The following is an 18159-nucleotide window of genomic DNA, read 5'->3' on the forward strand; positions in this document are numbered from 1 at the left end:
TTACAGCACTCAGCCAGGCTGAATCTGATAGCTGTTAGCAATTAACAAATACTAATAGAAAAAAGTCCTGTAATTACCTTCTGTTTCACACAGTATTTATGTCTTCAAATCACTAACCAAGCAGCAGTCAGACAAGGCACAATTCCCTGTTGTAAGACATCACAGCCCCTTCCTTCTCGATTAGAGATTTTCCCGTACCCCTCAACCTGCTCATGCTTCAACCTGAAGCACAATAAAAATAACACTCCACATTTCTTAGCATGTATTGCACTAGCAATATTATATATCCTGGTGTCCCTATGATACAATTCAAAAATTGGTCAGTCCTCTGGCTTTTTTTCACAAGCCAGGTGAAAGGGAAACACATGAATTTGTTGCAGTAACGCTTGTCACATGGATGAAGTTACACAAACCAGTTTCAGAATACCTGACAGCTTGGTGCTACACCAGAGTATCCCACTGTTCCCTCCCCTCCCTCAGGTGTATAATGCACCCCTTTCCTGACACTGGCTCAACCAAATTAACTCACTAGCACAGAAAGAAACTACTGGCTTGTTGAGATCTCATGGGTTGGTAAGTTTTATCAGCTCACAGATAGGTGTGATAAATGGTGACACCTGAAATGACACCTAGAGAAAACAGGGAGAAGTGCTGGTGACCTCTCGAACTGGCTCAGCAGTCCTATATGATAAGTGTCTAGCTGGGTTATGTGATATAGGAAAATATTCAGGGAAGTTTGGGGAAGAATGCTTACTAACCTTTAACGTACACATATAAAGGAACTGAAAACCAGGATTAGCGTCATACTGGCGAGGATGCCTCCATGTAGCCAAGCAACATTGCAACACCTGTCAGTCAGCCTTGCTAATCAAACCATATTTATTTTCCCTCTGCTGTGTAGCAGAAGGAATATACATTTAAAACATTTTATCCAGGCTTCTGAAATTTGGTCTATTTTGCTTTATTGCAATTCTGAAAAATTACATAAAAGTATACTTAATTTTTGTACAATTTTAAATATATTTCCTCAGTAATTTCCTCTCACCTGTTTTTCTTTGCTATTGAGAAAATACTTTGGGGTTGATATTAGATTCCTCTTGATTTGGTTATTTAGAGCAAGACTCATTCCTATTTTGCTGAGGTTCCAAACTTGGAGCCCATATATGTTGTTCAGTTCTGTAGGCAATGAAGAAAGTATAGTTGGTTCCAGTTAGGAAATCATTTGTTTTCAAGTGTATTTCTCTCCATCATCTACAGAGGGGTCCGGGGTTCCTTGGGCACCTCGCGTAAGTGCCTAAAGTTAGGTGAGAGAGATGTAGACCTTTGTATTAATCCTGTGCTTTTACCACCAGCTGTAGTTGTTAAGATAATATCTTCATGGTACAGCTGTCACTGGTCCCTTGATTTAAACTTGTGGCAATCATTTAAAAACTACTTTTTTATTAAAATTTTATTGATAAATATACAGCCATGGATAAACTGGCTTGGATGCACTTGTATCTTTGTTTATGATTCTGTTGTTACAGAGCGTAGAAGAGCTATTAAACACTGTTGTGGACTGAAATGCAGCTTTTGGCTCAAAAGGGAATTTATTTATTTTTACAATACAAATAAAATGAATTTTTGGAAACAGAGGATGGAAAAGTCAGTCACAATCCTGTTTACTATGTATATAAAGGGGAGTTAAAAAGATCTAGAAGATTTAAATCTTTTAGTATGCTGGCAGAACCTGGCTATGACCCTGACAAATTACAGGCGAAAAAAGCAGATATCCATTGTTTAACTAGGCTCACAGGTATTTTCTGAGATTCAGTAACAGTTTCTTATTCAGTTATTGTATCTTCTGTATTGTGAGCTTGAGTGTGCGGTCCTTTAGGTGGAATCAGGTGCAGGTGTTATTTCTATGTTCTCTAAACGGTGTGGGTGGGAAGTTAGGGACCTCAGAAGCGAATTCACGGCAGGCAGCGCACCAGGTGGACAACCACTGTGTGACAGCCAAAAAGAAACGCTGAAAATAGGGCTCTGCGTTAAATTTCAACTTTCTTCCCAATTTCAGTGACCTCTCTAATACTCGGTGTTCATGGCCATGAACACTCTTCAGGGTTAATTTCCTGAGCCACTTCAAAATCTGTAGGCAAATAAATCAAGGAAATATGGAAGAAAGCAACAGTGGAGTGTGGTGGTGCCTTCCTCTCCATTTTATCCAAGAGCACAATAAGAATCCCCTCCCATGCATTCCTTCCAGAAATGAAATTTTGTAAAATAGGTCATTAAAGTTCTCTTTGTATGAAATAGTTAAATGTTCATTAAGCCCAAAAGAGTATGACTGTGCAATCTGCTGGGTCTGGGCACTGTCTTGGGAAGGGAAAACCCCCTCCTCCATGTGTCCTAGAGATAAGGATTACATACGTTGTTGGTCGGTCGTTATAAAGTTAACGTCTTAGTTCTGAGGCTAGTCAACCATGCTTGTGTTTCCTTGCGTCCTCTGACCACGTTAATATTTAAGCAATCCATTAAATAGCGTGACACTATCACACTCTTTCCCTTGATCTTTTTTCCAAAGTGGGCCACAGACTGCTGATTATGCAGTCTCCTGGGTTTTTAGACCCTTGCATCTTCTAGGTATCTGCTTCCCTCAATCAGATGCTTTGCAGCTAGCCTAGAGTTAGTAGATCAGCTACCCAGTAAATTGGATTTTGCGCCATCCTTAGACTGTTGAAGGCTAAATTCTATATTTTTATCCTGAAAGAGTGTCCGAACCACAAAGCTATAAGATAAATTAGTGTAGGAGCATTTGTCATTTTCCCTAATGAAGTACGCAACTCTACTGAAAAGATCAGAACATTACATAGTACCAGAGAAGCAGAGGATCAAAAAAAAAGCATTTTATTTGGATTTTGGACACAAATCCAAGGTAGTTAAGTACTTAATACTGAGGTTTTAATTTCAGCCTATGTCTATACGTACCATTGAATATAGCTTAAAAAGAAGAGTGTAAATCGTTACTAGTTCCTTTACTCCTCAGATTTTATAACACTGATCGTGACAAACTCTTCCGGTGCTAATGTTTTTGTGATGAATGTATTTATTTCTTATGATGAGATTCTCTTTATTTTAGAAATAGAGACCAGAGAAAACAAAGCTGTAAGGTAAGGGCAATATTAGATGAGGAAAAAGATGAGCCACAAGCTAGTTAAGAAGAAATTATAATAATTGCCTGAAACAGCATCTAATTAAGAGTGCAAGTAAAGATGCTGTTCATTGATTCATGTGATGATAAGGTAATAACAATCTACTTGTGATATGTAGCCTCATTGTTGCGCTACAAAATCTGAATGGAGTTCTCAGAACCTGTTTAAGCCAGTGCAATATTAGCTGAGTCCACTATCTAATTAATCGCTTAATAATAAATGGCCCCCTTGTTTACAGTAATATTTTAATTCTAATTTATCTTCACAATCTAAAAAAGTGTTTAATTGCTTTAATGATATTAGCTGTCTCAGCCTTTATTACAACACTGGACATAATAACCCTCCTTTAAGGTAATTTATAGCGCTCATTAACACTCTTGCCTCTCTGCTGTGATTAGAAATCTCCTAAGAACTGAAATCTCTCTGAACAGTAGGAGAATTATTGTGATTTATTGTTCACCATTGCTGAAATAAGCATAAAGCTGCTTTATTATGGCTGAGGTGACTGGAACTGGGCTGGGAAAGAGAAAGGTAGGAGCTCTTCATGAAGCAGTTTACTCCTCTCCCTCACAGTGTTATAGATGAGGTCCTGTCATTTGCTTCCACAAAAGCATGAAAAAATCTCTGGCGAATAAAACCTACGGCATTAACTGCCTTGAGAAATCTCCCCTTTGCCAAATAGAAAGTAATTATATTCCTTTATTGGAAATGAAAGAAGCTTAAAGCACTCAACAGGGTGATATTAATATGTTTTTAAGACACAAAATATTTTCAGTTATGAAAAGCTTTGAACTTATTGGATGGAGACTTATGGACAGAAAAAGGGTGTTGTTTACATACTATCTACTTTTGCTGGTTTGTAGAAGGAGCTCTTAAACTTTTACTAATTTATTTAAAAATAGAATTAAAGCACTCTAAAGATACTGATGGAATAGGTCAAAACCACAGTCATATGAAATCCAGCTTCTCATGCCATCTCTAGCTTATACTCTGAATGCTTATGTGATTTTGCACATCTTACAGAACATATTACATCTCTATTCCCAACCGCAAACAATAATAGAGCTAAGGAAGTTATCATTCCTTAATCTAAGGAAACTTGCCCACCTGCGGAGGCTCATTCAGTTTAACCTGATTGTTCAATGTGCATGAAGCGTGTGAAGTTAACAGGAGAGCAGGGCCACCAAGCCTGAGGGAAGGAGGTGGCATATACACTGGTGGCACCAGTACAGAGATTACTGCCACAAAGTGTGGAGCATCTGTAGTGAAAGAAATACACCCGCTCTTTGGCATCAGATCTTGTCATGGGCCAGAATGCTGCGGGTCTGTTGTTGCCCACAAAATGCACATTTTACCCACTGAAAGCATGGGACTATCCTGTTCTTCCCAGTTGTAGAAAATGTAGGGTTTCAGGATAGGCTATTGACCTTCCATGGGAACTGTGTTCCTGAAAATGTGTTCTCTTTTTCCATTGATGTCAGCTGACTTAATAAAAGAGATCGCTTCTGCCTAAAAACTTTGTTTCTCCTCCATATGTAGCCCAGCAGAGCCTCTGCTTCTCCTCTGTCATGATAATGGTAGTGTGGTCTCATAGTCCCTTGGGAGCTACAGGTGAACACTGAGCACCTCTTGGGAGACCTTGGTCACCAGTGGGCATCCTTGGCGCTCGATACCTCATGGAGTTTAACTCTACTTAATGAAGATCTCAAAGACTAATTACTCATAAATATCTTCAGTTCCATCTTTAACTATTCAGATAAATGCTATTTAGCTATAATTTTTCTAAAGTATTGCATTGATCTTTATAAAAGATAAATGTTTGATGTAGTTCTCTGGAGCTACTTATGAAACTAAACTCATCATTTAAATATTGGTTTTGAGCACATGGTTGTGTGGTTTTCCTCACTCCTAATATACCTATGGATATATTTACTTTGCAAAGCAATATACATCGCAAATGAATTATCCAATGACAAGGAGACTTCCAAAGAGGGCAAAAATTAAGATTTCATGATTGCTGATGAAGCACTAATTTGTTGTTGTTGATTAAACTGTCAGCCAATTTATAGTAAGTTCCTATTTTTATGAAATTGATCATTTTAATGCAATATAAGCATATTGCTTTGCATATCTGTGGGCTGCATATGTATTTCTAAATAAAACAAGTTTCCAACCAAGAGAAGGAGCAGTGCTTGTTCCATTCCATTAAAACTATATTAACTCAGTTATGCTAATTTTATATTATTTTAATAGCTTTATAATAGGTTCAGAAGTGTTATAAACAGTATTACAAGGAGTAATTCCTCTTGATTTGTACTTAATACAAAATATATTAATGTAATATTCTTTCACTGCAAAATTGGAGAAATGTAGGAAGAGTAGGCATCAAAAGCAATGCTGACTTGGTCAAATTTACAGATACTGTGATGTATATAACATTTTGGGATATGTATATGCACCATGTGCAGTGGACAAAAGAATAGTATGTACACATTCAATTAAAAAACAAACAAACAAAACCAGAAAGTCCTCCAAACTTGCTATGCAATTGTGTTAATGGAATACTATAATACTATTTTTTGAATGTCTTTACTATTTGCTGTTTCAATAGTCCAGTCTCATGTTACTACCACACTTCCCAGTATAGAAGACATGCTAGTATTTAAGATGTGCTTTTAATATTGGCAGCACAGCAAAGAGATAGCATTGGTATGAAATGAACCTTAGTTTTTAGATTATCGTTTCTGAGGAAAATAAATATCTTACATACTGAAAAATGTAATTCATTTTTCTGTACTTTTAAAGAAAGAAAAGTAACTGTAGGTGTTTTATACTATCACCTTTAATGGTCACTCTGAGGTTTTCAGATCAGTGAAGCATTCTGGATGACACAGAGTTTAAACTTAACAGCTGCTAGTGGCTGAAAACAGTTTTATGAAAAATTTGTTTGTTCAGGTATCAAATATTGACTTTTGTTGCGATATAAAATATTACTCTTTGTTAATTCTACTTTTTGCTATAAACTTTCCTCCCTAGTTTCCCATATTTGGAAGGTACCATTTACATCCAGATTATGTGTATCATTCTGAGAATACCATTTTCCCTTGAAATCATTTCTGAGGGCAATAGCACATGCACGTAAACTCAGAGGTCTAAATTTGCCCATGCAAGGACTCTATTTATGAATGATTCCAGATGGGTAAGATAGTGCTTCATTAACAAAAGAAAAAAAAAAGGGGGCTGTGTAGGATTTGTGTGACTGGGTAAAGGGGCAGCAGCTGCTTTAAGAGTAGGGCAGGAGAATATCCCAAGTGGCAATGATGCACAGCCGTGAATTTTATAGAGCTTTTGCTTAAGGAAGTAGTGAAGGGGAATACAGAACAAAATTGGAAGAGAGGGATAGACCTGCTTAAAATGACCTCTTGGTGTGTAATGGCAGTAATTTTATCAATTGCAAATCTGCCCTGGTTAGTGGTGTGAATCATATAAATGAACCATGCAACTTAACTAGATTCATATATAAGACAGCTCCAGATGAGGCATTCATCACAATCTTATTTATAACAACAGACATTTTTTGCTTGTTCGTGATTTATATTTAATCCACAGGAAGTTTCACTGATTTACTGGGGTTATTGCTGTTACATTTAGACATATATTTTCTACTTCATCAGTGTGAAACTCTTTAAGCACCATAAAAGATGCTTCATTTACATGTTGTTAAAAATGTAATGTTAACAGTATGATTAAATACTTACTTTGTCATCTTTTGTCTTTTGCTATAGATCCAGGTGTAATATTTGTGACATTAGAGAGAACAGCTTTATGTAAAACAATCTGTACAAAATGAATATGCTTAAAGTAGAAAGAGAAGAAAAGATGTGATCTACTTAAGCTTAGGTGGTTTTGGAGACTGATAGGGACTATATGGAAGAAGACTGTAATAACTGTTTTGATCATCCTCATACATTCTTTCCCAGAGATGACTATTACAGTAGTCAATATACTGGTTATGGTGTTTCTCCAAGTAGAAATTTAATTATTTTGTTTACCAGAATGCATAGGCAAGATACAAACCTTCTCTTGCAGCTGCCTGGAAGAGTCTGCAGTCTGAAGAGGAAAACTCCTGGGAAAAGAAAATATATTTCTTGTATATAGGTGGGAATTGAAATACATATTAGACGAGACTAACATTTTCTTCTTCAACTCCTAGATCCTCATTTCTTTCATAAACTCCTATGGAAAAATGGACAGATTTTCAGTGATGCTGAACAGTCCCAGTTTCTCCTGAAGTTGATAGAAATACTAGCATTCAATTTAACAGAAATATCTTGAGGAATAATATTCTCAATCCAATTTTGAAAGGCCTAAGAAGGTATATGTAATCTAGAGAAGAACCCATAACTTTGCATGATGACTATTCAAGTTCTCTGCCTGCTGCCTATCGAGGGACTAACTATTTCTGAATTTCAGTGCAATGCCCAGGATGGGATATACTGGAAAAACAAGTCGTTTAGGAAAGCGGATAAAAGAGAAACAGATAATAACAGATTTCTGCAGCATTTACACAAAGACTACTTTAGCTAGGATCAGCATAATTTCTCCAGGTTCAGATGAATAGAAGAAAATCAAGCTATTTCCATGTAATCGATATCTACTTGATCTCCAGTCTTGATCCTGATTCAGATATTGGGAACATGCTCTATAATATATCTTAATACAGTCAATACTGTGATTAGCTGAAATTTATATATATGTCAAAGGTTGTTTTAAATCAACACCAAAGGAATGCTAAAAATGAAAGAAAACCATTACTTTGAATGTCTTAAATTATTTAGCTCTAACAGTCAAAAAAAAACATGTCAAGCTGCGTTCAGAAGCCAATTTCCAAGAGGAATGTTTTTGAGAAGAGTTCTGCTTTTTTTTTTTCTCACTCCTAACTGTCAAAAGAAAAACTACTTCAGGTTAACTCAGGAATATTTTTATACTCTAAGCATATCATTGCATTGTAAACTTCACATGATGTTTCAAACATATGTTTAATTTAACCTTGTAAGTGGTCAGATTGATAGCGAAGAGGTAGGTGTTCTGTGTGCATAAATATTTTCAGCATTAGGGCCAGGGAAAGAAAAGGAGCAGAGGCAAAACAGTACAATTGTCTTTCAAGGATATTAGTGTTTATTGATTTTTTTTGGTCAGAACCACATTTTAATTATTTTTAGGGTAATTTTTATTTGAAAAGTTTGCTTTCTCTGGACTTACTTTGGTTAAAAAAAAAACCTGAATGCACGGTAGCACATACAACTACAATTCTGATGAAAGACAGTTTTTGTGTCACATCAGCATCTGAGCATAGAATAGCTCTTGAGAATAAAATTTACTCTGAGCATAAAATAGTTCTAACAGATAATTTAATGCAAATAAGAACTGATACAGGCTACATACTGCACAAAGCACAAAGTTATGTTAAAAATGAAAAAGGAAGGTGATTTCGTTAAAGGTTATGTCGAATGGAGAGCTTTATTCTGGCCATTTTTAAAAGAGAGTGTTTTCCTCTGCAACATGATGGGCACTTTCTTACTGCTGTGTGCTGCTGCCAAAAGCAGTGCAAATGATACAAGTAGCAGCTTATAAGGGAGGAACAGCTTTAGAAACTGTCACCATTCACTCGTCTCTTTGCTTATTGTTTTTGCAGCTTTTGAACAAGCTCTTAGCTTGAAGCCTACGTTTTAAAACGCAGTGATGAGACTGGGGATGTTTTCGTGGGGACGTTTTTAGGTGGCAGCAGAAATAGAAGTGAAAGCTCCTATTTTGATCAAAACAGGAATCATGATTTGAATAGGCATGTCTAAAGTAGGAGAAAAAGACAGGTGATGAAGAAGCAAAGTAGGAGAGGTGGAAAGAGATTTATCTGGATATCTTGAGTCTAAACATTAGTCTTTGTCTTCCCTTTTCACAGGAACAGCTATAAGAACTGACTTTTTTTGTTTACATCAGAGATACAGAGGTCAAAGAGATAAAGGCTCACAAGGAAAAAGAAAAAACAACATGTAGGGAGAGAATTATTCAAACCATAAGACCTCTTGGGATCGGAAAATCTAAGGAATAGATATGGGTCTTCTTAATTGGGAGCTAGTTATATCTTAATTTCTCTATAGCAAATTTTTCTTGTTTTCTCCCTTTTTTTTGGTCGTGCCTATTTAGGTCCAAAACCTCATATTATAGTGTATTCATAGAGCATGCAACACTGAAAAGCCCTGATTGTGTGTGTGTGTGTGTGCGTGTGTGTTACTTGTGTAATACAGTAAAAGCAGTAACTGCTGGGTACACAGGGATGTTGAATTGCTGAAGATATAAAATGCTTTGGGAAGTACTAAAAAATGCTTTAAAACCCAGAAGTGAGATGCTAAATCCTGCTTCTGTGAGCTATCAGTGGTACAAAGGAGAGAAGAAAAGACAATTGGTCCTATTGTAAATTAGTTAATGATTTCATTATTTGTTACAGTCTTGCACACTGATCTTAACACTAGATGGATTTTAACATCTATCTTTTCTTTATATATTTTCTCCATATTTAAGAACTGATTTCCAGAAACATAAAGAAAAAGAAAACCTCACTGAGAAGGTACCCAGGCACTATTCAAAATGCTGAAAAATGGCTTTATTTACTGATAACATTTAAATATACAACTTTAACATTTTTCAACTCAAAGTCAATGAGGGTTGCAAATCCTGAGACGTTTTCCAGGTTATTTGCAGGTAATGGTTCCCTAGATTTTTTTTCACTTTTAAGGAAACAAGAAGATATTACTGGTCTCAGTTAAGAAAATGAAGGTGGATTTCTCTGTCTGGTAGCGCATAAGGTGGGAAAGCATTCTCTGTCACAGGTTACAGCAACCAGTCAGGAGCATTCTCAGTTTCCAAAGATTCTACAAATCTATGGGCAACATCTCGGACTTTTTCAAAATGAATGTTTCGTTGTTATATTCAGTCTTATACTGACTATACAGTCAGTATACAGTCTATACAGTCTTATATTTGTTCATAGTCTTATATACAGATTTACATATTTATATACAAACTATATTTTTCTGTCAGTGGGCAGATGTTCAATTGCAGCCCCATCATTGTTACTGAATAGTTCACTCAGTTTCATTTCTGCTCTACCTTTCTAATTCCTTGTCAAGTATATTTTGAAACGTCTTCTACTCCCTGTAATGTTTTGTACATACCATGAACTCCTGATTTTTTATGTTATAGGGGGCATAAGGATACTATAATTGGAACATCTATGGTTCTCTGATGAATTACAACCCCTTCTGAATGATGTGCAGAAAGGAAACTGCAATAAATTCTCATTATAGAAAAATGCCTTATAATACAGTTGAGGAAAAATAATCTGGAACATGGTTCTACAACAGAAATTGGCAGTTGGAGTCTGTTGATTTCAAAGAGCTTTGAATCAGATGCAAAGATAAAATCTACAGCCTAATTGCAAGTGGAGTTAGGCCATCATCAAATGTTGTGAGCGTGCCCTGATAATATAATATACCTGTGGGAAGGAGTGAACAAGAAAGAAATGTAAGGTGGGAAGAAATCAAATATAGGAAGAAAATTAGAAATAACAACAAAATGTCATGAGGATTTCCTGCAGTTAACTTTGAATCTTGGAAGAGGAGGGACGATGAATACAAATTGTTTTGTGCCATGACTGGACTGATAATATCTGAAATATCTAAACTCCTAGCTGTCACTTACATGGTGACAGATAGGACATTTTCCAGTATGAACAGTGGAGGTATAGGCATAAAACTGCTGCAGATGGCTGAAGTATAGATTCAGCCTGGCTGATGTCTCTCTGCTCTAAATATAAATGACTACTAGGTGCTAGTCTGTTGGTTAAGTCTTCACGAATTGAAGGTTACCTGAGTTCCACGAGCAAGAAAAGGAGTCAGAGAAACCCGGAGAAAGTCAGTTATAAACTGAGGAAGATTGCTGAAAACGCTGCTTTGTATGGCTGAAGAGCATCAAAGGTGAGAATAAAGGGCCTTCTGGGGTGAGTCAGGGTTGATGCTCTAGAAGGGAAGACATCATGTGCTGAGTGTGACCAGATTGTGCCTGAGCTGTCTGAAAAGGTGCATGTCTCATCGGTGAAATCACAAGACCTTGTGGAATTACTTTTTTAATTGTATTCTAATGATCCCCAAACCACTGAAAACGTACCAGAAGTCCTAGCAAAACAAATGACTTTTTAGACTTGTGCAAATGTCACTTAAGAAACGATAAGAAGTAAATCTGAGCAGGCATAGAAAGAAGAGAGGAGTGCAGAGCTGAGCTGTGGGAGGCTTGGTCCAGTTTGATTGATGCAGAGAGTAGAGTTAAAGCTGATTTGTCAGCTGCTTTTGTTCTTCATACCTCTTTACTTTTCACTTACTGAGCGCAGCAAGTAGTTCCTGTTTCTTATTCACTAGCCTCTTATTGCCCTCTCATAAAGAAGGTCTCCTCTTCAATCCAAAATTGACTGGTGCCAAACTCTCATCTCAGTCCTCCAGTCCTACTCCACAGCCCTGTGCTGTCCTCAGAGCAATGATGGCACTTCTGCGTTAACCTCAAGGCAAATTTGTCACTACCTGCTTGAGTTCGTGTTCCTTTTACACCTGATCAATGCATGTACTGTGGTGATTTGGTGGAACAAAAGGGAAAAAAAAAAACTTCGGAAACTTTCTGAAAACTTTCCAGAAACTTTGGAAAAGTTTTACACAAGACCTTTCTTCTAGGCTTTCACTTTTTTCCTTCCAATTTTCTTTTGGGATATTACTGTAAAGTTACATATTGACCTTAACAGCCATTGCTGTGAAAACTGCTGATGCCGGATGCTTTTTTTCTTGATGTGGACAGGGCATAAATAATAAAATGAGTGTCATCGCTTAAATCAATATGGATAAAGAAACAGGAAAGTGCAAATATGTTTCTTCTGTTCCAAATGCAGAATATTTTATGGCCACAGAATTTCTGTTTTATTATTTCTTCTCAAATAATTGAGACTTGTGATCTAAACTCTGATGTAAAGGGGGGCAGGGGAAGGCCATGAAGGCAACTTAGAAAACAAGATTACTGATGGGTATGAAGATGTTTCCCTGAGCTTGCAGATGGTGTAAAACGAAAAAATACCCAACATAAACTTTATTAAGTTGTTGATTTGAAAACCTAATGATGACAGACTAAACGTCAGTGGCACTTCTGATTTCAGTAATGACTGTTCTAGCAGAAACATCCATCAATCACAGTTATTCCGTCTACCTCCCATTCTTCCTAAGCATTAGAGTCCCCACCTACCCTTTATTTAGACAGCAGTAATTCCAGCTTTCCTCTGACAACGTCTATGACAAAAGCCATGCCCTGGTGATGACTTGTGTCACTCTGAGTTTACTTTAAGCTAAAACATAATCTAATGTCAGATAAACGTGTCCAATGAAAGTGATAGTTGTCTCTCCTCTAAATATAATAGACTCTGGACCTAAGAAAACTGTGTGTAGAGATCAGGATACGTATTTTGCACAGCGCTTATATGAAAGAGGCCTTATGTCTGATCTTTTTTCTGCCCTGTTCTTTGACTTGAATTTAAAAACAAAAATAATAATGTGTTTAATTTTCTGCCTTCCTGTCCATAGCTCATATAAATATTGAACATCCATTGAGATGTCAAAGGTTAAAAGACTCACAATATAGACTGGTGAAATCAGAATACTTTGAGATGCCTGAGACTTTGTGTTCGAGCAAGCAAAACCACAGCACTCTCATGTGCACATTTGCAAATTCCATATATACACGTAACAGCCGTTCTGTTGCTGTGAGAGATCACTATAAGAGGATTATTCATGTTAGTCTCTCTAAATTTTCTGTTGTTTCAATAAGTTCAAATAGTAGAAATCTGTTACATTCAGTATGCAAGCGTGAACATTTTCTTTGCTGTCAGAGAAGCCTTGCAGCTGGATACATTTCTCTAAGTCTAACCTCACTAGAAAAAGTCTGTCTTTATGTTTTTCAATTGATCCTAAGACCTTTAGAAGTAACACAATGCAAATACATTGCACACACCTTTAGAAAGAGCAGAAGACGATATATAGCAGAACAATGGCATCATTTATATGCTATGACATTTTCACTGATTAATTATTCATGTAGTTTGAAAGAGGCAGAATGAATAGCTTTATAATCACCTCTAATTTTGCATACCTTTTATATACTATTTTGTCTTACGTTTCTCTCATAATTTGCTTCTTGCTTAATAATTTCATATTTTGTCACGTTATTTAGGGATTAGTCACCTTAATTACAGTAAAATACAAGCAATCTGCCTAGGGTACAAAGTTACTAGCAGAAGAAGTGTACACACTTAAAAATGCAAATAATCATTAGAATGCTAACTTACGAAGAAATAATATGGGTGTGATCAGCAGGAGAAACGTGAGGAGCTTAGTGTAATGGGTAACATTATGGTATGACCTCAAACTTAACAGCTAGGATCTTAACGCTTCATCTCGGATTAGGTTTCTGTGTTTACTCTGCTGTTAGCTGATGCTCAGAACATCACAATTTCCTAACATCGTGTTTTTTGTCTACCTGAGGGTACGGCGAGGGACAGTGTTTTGTGGGTTTGGCAGAAGTGCCGAAGGAGCTGGAGCTCTGCCCTCCTAGAGTGAAGCCGCCTGGGGGTCAGTGCCGGCTGCTTGCTTTTGCTTTTAGCACTGAGACACTTGCATAGTACTGGCCACGTGAGGGGATATCATCTTGTGGTAAGGCTACAGGGGGGAGTAAGAAGGAGTTGCACTGCTTAAGCACAGTTCGTAAGTCAAGGATGTAAATAACTACCTCTATTTAAGGCTCCTGGGCCAGCGTGCCATGCAAGACCGCTCTTGTTTCACTGCCTGTTCAGGCATTCATCTCATAGCGAGGTTACCGGACTACATACAGCATCACAGTTGGGACCAAAAAAACACTTTGTCCCAGCACTGAAAGGAATCAACTCCGTAATAAAGTATAGTAGCTGATTTGCTAATGTTTACTGATAGGTAGTAATTGAAATGCTAGTTTGGCAAGGTATTTAAGCGTGTACTTATCTTAAGCTTATCCCACTGGTGGGTGCTTAAATACCTTGTTTAATCAGGGCCTTGGAAATGAATTGGATAGTACTATCCAACTGAAAAGTACATACCTACATCTATTTTTAAATATATTTAAAAGAATGAAAATGTTTAAAAACCAAGGAATACATTCAAGACAAAGATCATCACCAATTACAAAATCAGTTCTTGATCTTCAGTAAGATTCTTTGCATAGTAGCTTGCTGGCGAAGCTCCGATATTTTTTTCTGAAATAGTATAAAAACTACAGCTGTAGTTTAGGAATTCTAGGTGCCTTTTCACTCACGAAGGAGTATGAAAACAGTAGGCAGGCAGTCTTAATAGTTCTGTTTCACAGCCATTCACTGGAACTTTGTATTTTGCTTCAGTTTAATATAACTTTTATTCAGTATAGTTCTGTCCAGATACACTGGTCAGTGTTAAGGTGCTGTGGTTTTCTCTGCCCTCTCACAGGGAATTTTTCTGCTACTGAGTATTTTGTTCTGTGACTTTGACTGTAAGTGGGAAAGAAGTTTATTACTTGTTCCATTCTACTGCTTTTGTCACTTATTCTTTTGACCTAAGGCATTCAGAGATTTCTGTGACAGTTTTCAGTGATGAGATGCAGGAACTTTATGCTGTCATGGTGGATTGTTTTTACATATTGAGTTTCTGCGCTACTGAGCTGTAATGGTTATTTCAAAAGTAAGCTTAGCAACTCGAACTATTTTGTACTTTTGCCTGCTTCATCTTTAAATGATCCTCAGCGAGACTTTCGTTGACTGTCTGAGGAATCAGCCATTCTTTTTCAGTTTACTTTGCATTTGGTTTATGGTCTAACAAAACAATTTGGCTGAAGACCTTTAACTCTTCATTTTATTCAATAACTGTCCTTCCTGCTCTTAAAAAATGGAAGTTGAGACACCACTGTTTCCACTGCAACTCTGACATTGCAACTTCTTCAGCCCCTCTCTACTGGAAGAAAAAGGTAAATTGTTCTTCTTCAGAATTGTTTGAACTTCATAATTACTGTACGTTTTCCTCCTGCTATTTGAGAACTTACTTTCATACTGAATTAGAACTAAATTACGTATTTCAATTTTTTTACAAAAAAGATATGATTTTTGTGTAAGACTATTTCAGGGTAAAATACCTTAGAAATTTTCTCTTCAGGCATATTTTGCCATTAAATATATATGCTAGAGTTTAATTTGTGCATTTTTATTATATTTACATTACTTTGTGTCACGCTATTTGCAATACGTAAAGTAGCAATTCTGTTAGCATAGCATAAGATGAGATCTTACAAAGCATTGATAGTAATGATATGATTTATCACGGCATAATCTAATTTTCAAAATATCCTATTAATACTTTTATTTTGTGATTTTACCTACAGAAAGTCTAGGGTGTGCCTGAGACAGGCAACTGATATTGAATGCATTTAGTTGGGTTTTAAAGAATGATCTGGGCAGTGAGCTCCTGGTGGAGCTTTAAAAGTAAAAGTTTGAAACCTTTTAAGATGGACTTTGATATGGTTATGAAATAAATCTTATTGCTTGGGAGATCAAAGGCCTCAGTAGAGAGACTCCCAAGAGCCTCTGCTGTCAGAGGCTAGTAATCTAATCATAATAATTATGTATAATATATATATATATTATATAATATTATAATAATATAATTATAATCTAATTATAACCAATAATCTAATTTCAAAGACAATCTTTCCTTGCCAGACACATTGCCAGTCCTGGGCATTACCAAAAAGTCTTGCCTTCAAAAATTGATATATGTTTTGACATATGCAATGATACGTTGCATGATTTTGCATTATTCGTGGGTATTTGATATATACTCAAATGAAGGAGGACCTTAATTTTTATATACTGGTGCTAAAAAAATGGAGTTGCTGCTGGAAAAAGTTCTGTTTCTCAGGTATAAGGACAGTGGAATCTGTCTTTCTGTATATGTAAAAAAGCTGCCAGAAAGAGTAGCATTATGCTACCAACTTAATGACCGTAGCAGCTTCCTCTGTATAGCTTAAAGTATATTTCTATCTATTTATTGAGACCACTGTAAAACATCTAAGTGCTTTGTTTGGCTGTGATAGCCCTTCTAATACTACTGTGCTATGAATGACATAGTAATGGAAAGCACATGGTCTTAAATACTTCCATTAATTTAAAAAAATGACAAAAGCTAGGCGACAAGACTTTGAAATTTAAAGAATTAACACATAGAAAGATGATTTCCTAAGACCAGGCCCAGTTCCTGAGTCACATAATCCCTCTGCCGTAATTATTTCCCAAAGGCAGAGGGTGAAGCTTGCTATATTTTGGGTGCCGTTGGCTCTGCCTTGACTGCCCGGGAAGAAGCCCCTCGAGACCAGATGTGCTCAGTCTGCCAAAAGGAGCTGCAGGCTGGGTGCCAGGCACAGCCGGCAGGCGAGGCTGCGGCCGAGCACCCTTCCACTGCCTGCCCGTGGGCTGCCTCGAGGGCACCCCCACATAACAAGGATGGGAGAGGAATGAGCCATAACACAATGATGATTGCTTGCAGTGACCCTGTTAGAGTGCTATACCCGCATTGCTCTGGGTTGGAAAATTGCTATTGCACTCATATTTTTATCATAAGTAAAATTCGGTTATAGTCTAGTGAGAGAAATTGCAATAGCCTAAATTGAGCATATTTAAATAAATATGGCCTCTAAAGATTTGATGCTAAGCCTATTCGAATTCTGGAGGAAATTTCAGGATAGGATTTATGCCTGAGGTGGAAGATTTAAATAGAGGTGACAGAGGTAGTTAAGGAAGCCTTGAGGAAAGAGCAAACAACATAAAAATAAATAGCTGTAAAGGGTACTGACTTTCACTTTGAAGAAAATAGGTCTCACATCAGTACATCAGGCCATTTTCTTTGTTCTAGGCGACTCTGTTCTGCCAGGTTCATGCAATCTCTGCTCAGGAGCTAGCTTGGGCTCCTAGTGCTCCCGTTGTCCCTGTTACGTGAGTAACTTCATATCCAAGCTCTGTTCCAAGTATGAACCAAGCAGTTTCAAGGCGGAGAAACCGAGGCCAGACCAGAGTACTATCGTTGACTGATACAAGTTCTAAGCAGAGTGTGAATGTGATCCAGGCTGGATTTGAATCCTTTTGCTTGTTGCAATTAGCTAAAATTATCTTAGCAGGGCTCAGGACTTGCCAGTTGAGCTGGGGGTCAAGATTCACATTGTTGGGGTTTGTGCTGCCTAAGTAAAAGGAATAAGAGGATAGTGCACCATGGAGCACTCTTGCAATATTAAGTATGAATGTAATCTATTTTGAAGGGAATGGACTTCACCAGCATGGCCGTGAACTTTCTGCACCACTTAGCTAAGGAATCACGGGAAGTTGTTTAGCGCAAATAAAACAGATGGTAGAGGTGTGGTCAAAATATCACATAAATTTTGAGAATAAAATAACAGATAGTTCACAAGGTGGAATACAGGATCTGGATGACAAGCAAGAATAAATTCCCTGTGATACTGCAATGGCCTGCGAAGGTAAATTGACAACAAATGCAGCTTACCTTAAAACATTGGGCAAAATATTGTGACAGTTCAGCTTCTGTTTCTTGAGCAGTGGGGTCAGTGCTGCAATGGGGACAGGATAAAGAAGCCACTGTACCTATCCCACGTGAAACTGCTCCCAGTTTCAAAATACAGATCTTTGAAGCTGCAAAACTCAGTACTCCTACAGCTCAACAATTGCAGCGTACCTTCAGAATAGGTTTGAGGAATCCCAAGTGCAGGAATCCCAACTTGAAGGTTGAGGAATCCCAACTGATCATATAATGCAAATATATAA

The sequence above is a fragment of the Struthio camelus genome, chromosome 2, assembly GCF_040807025.1.
Source record: "Struthio camelus isolate bStrCam1 chromosome 2, bStrCam1.hap1, whole genome shotgun sequence".
Classification (NCBI taxonomy): Eukaryota; Metazoa; Chordata; class Aves; order Struthioniformes; family Struthionidae; genus Struthio; species Struthio camelus.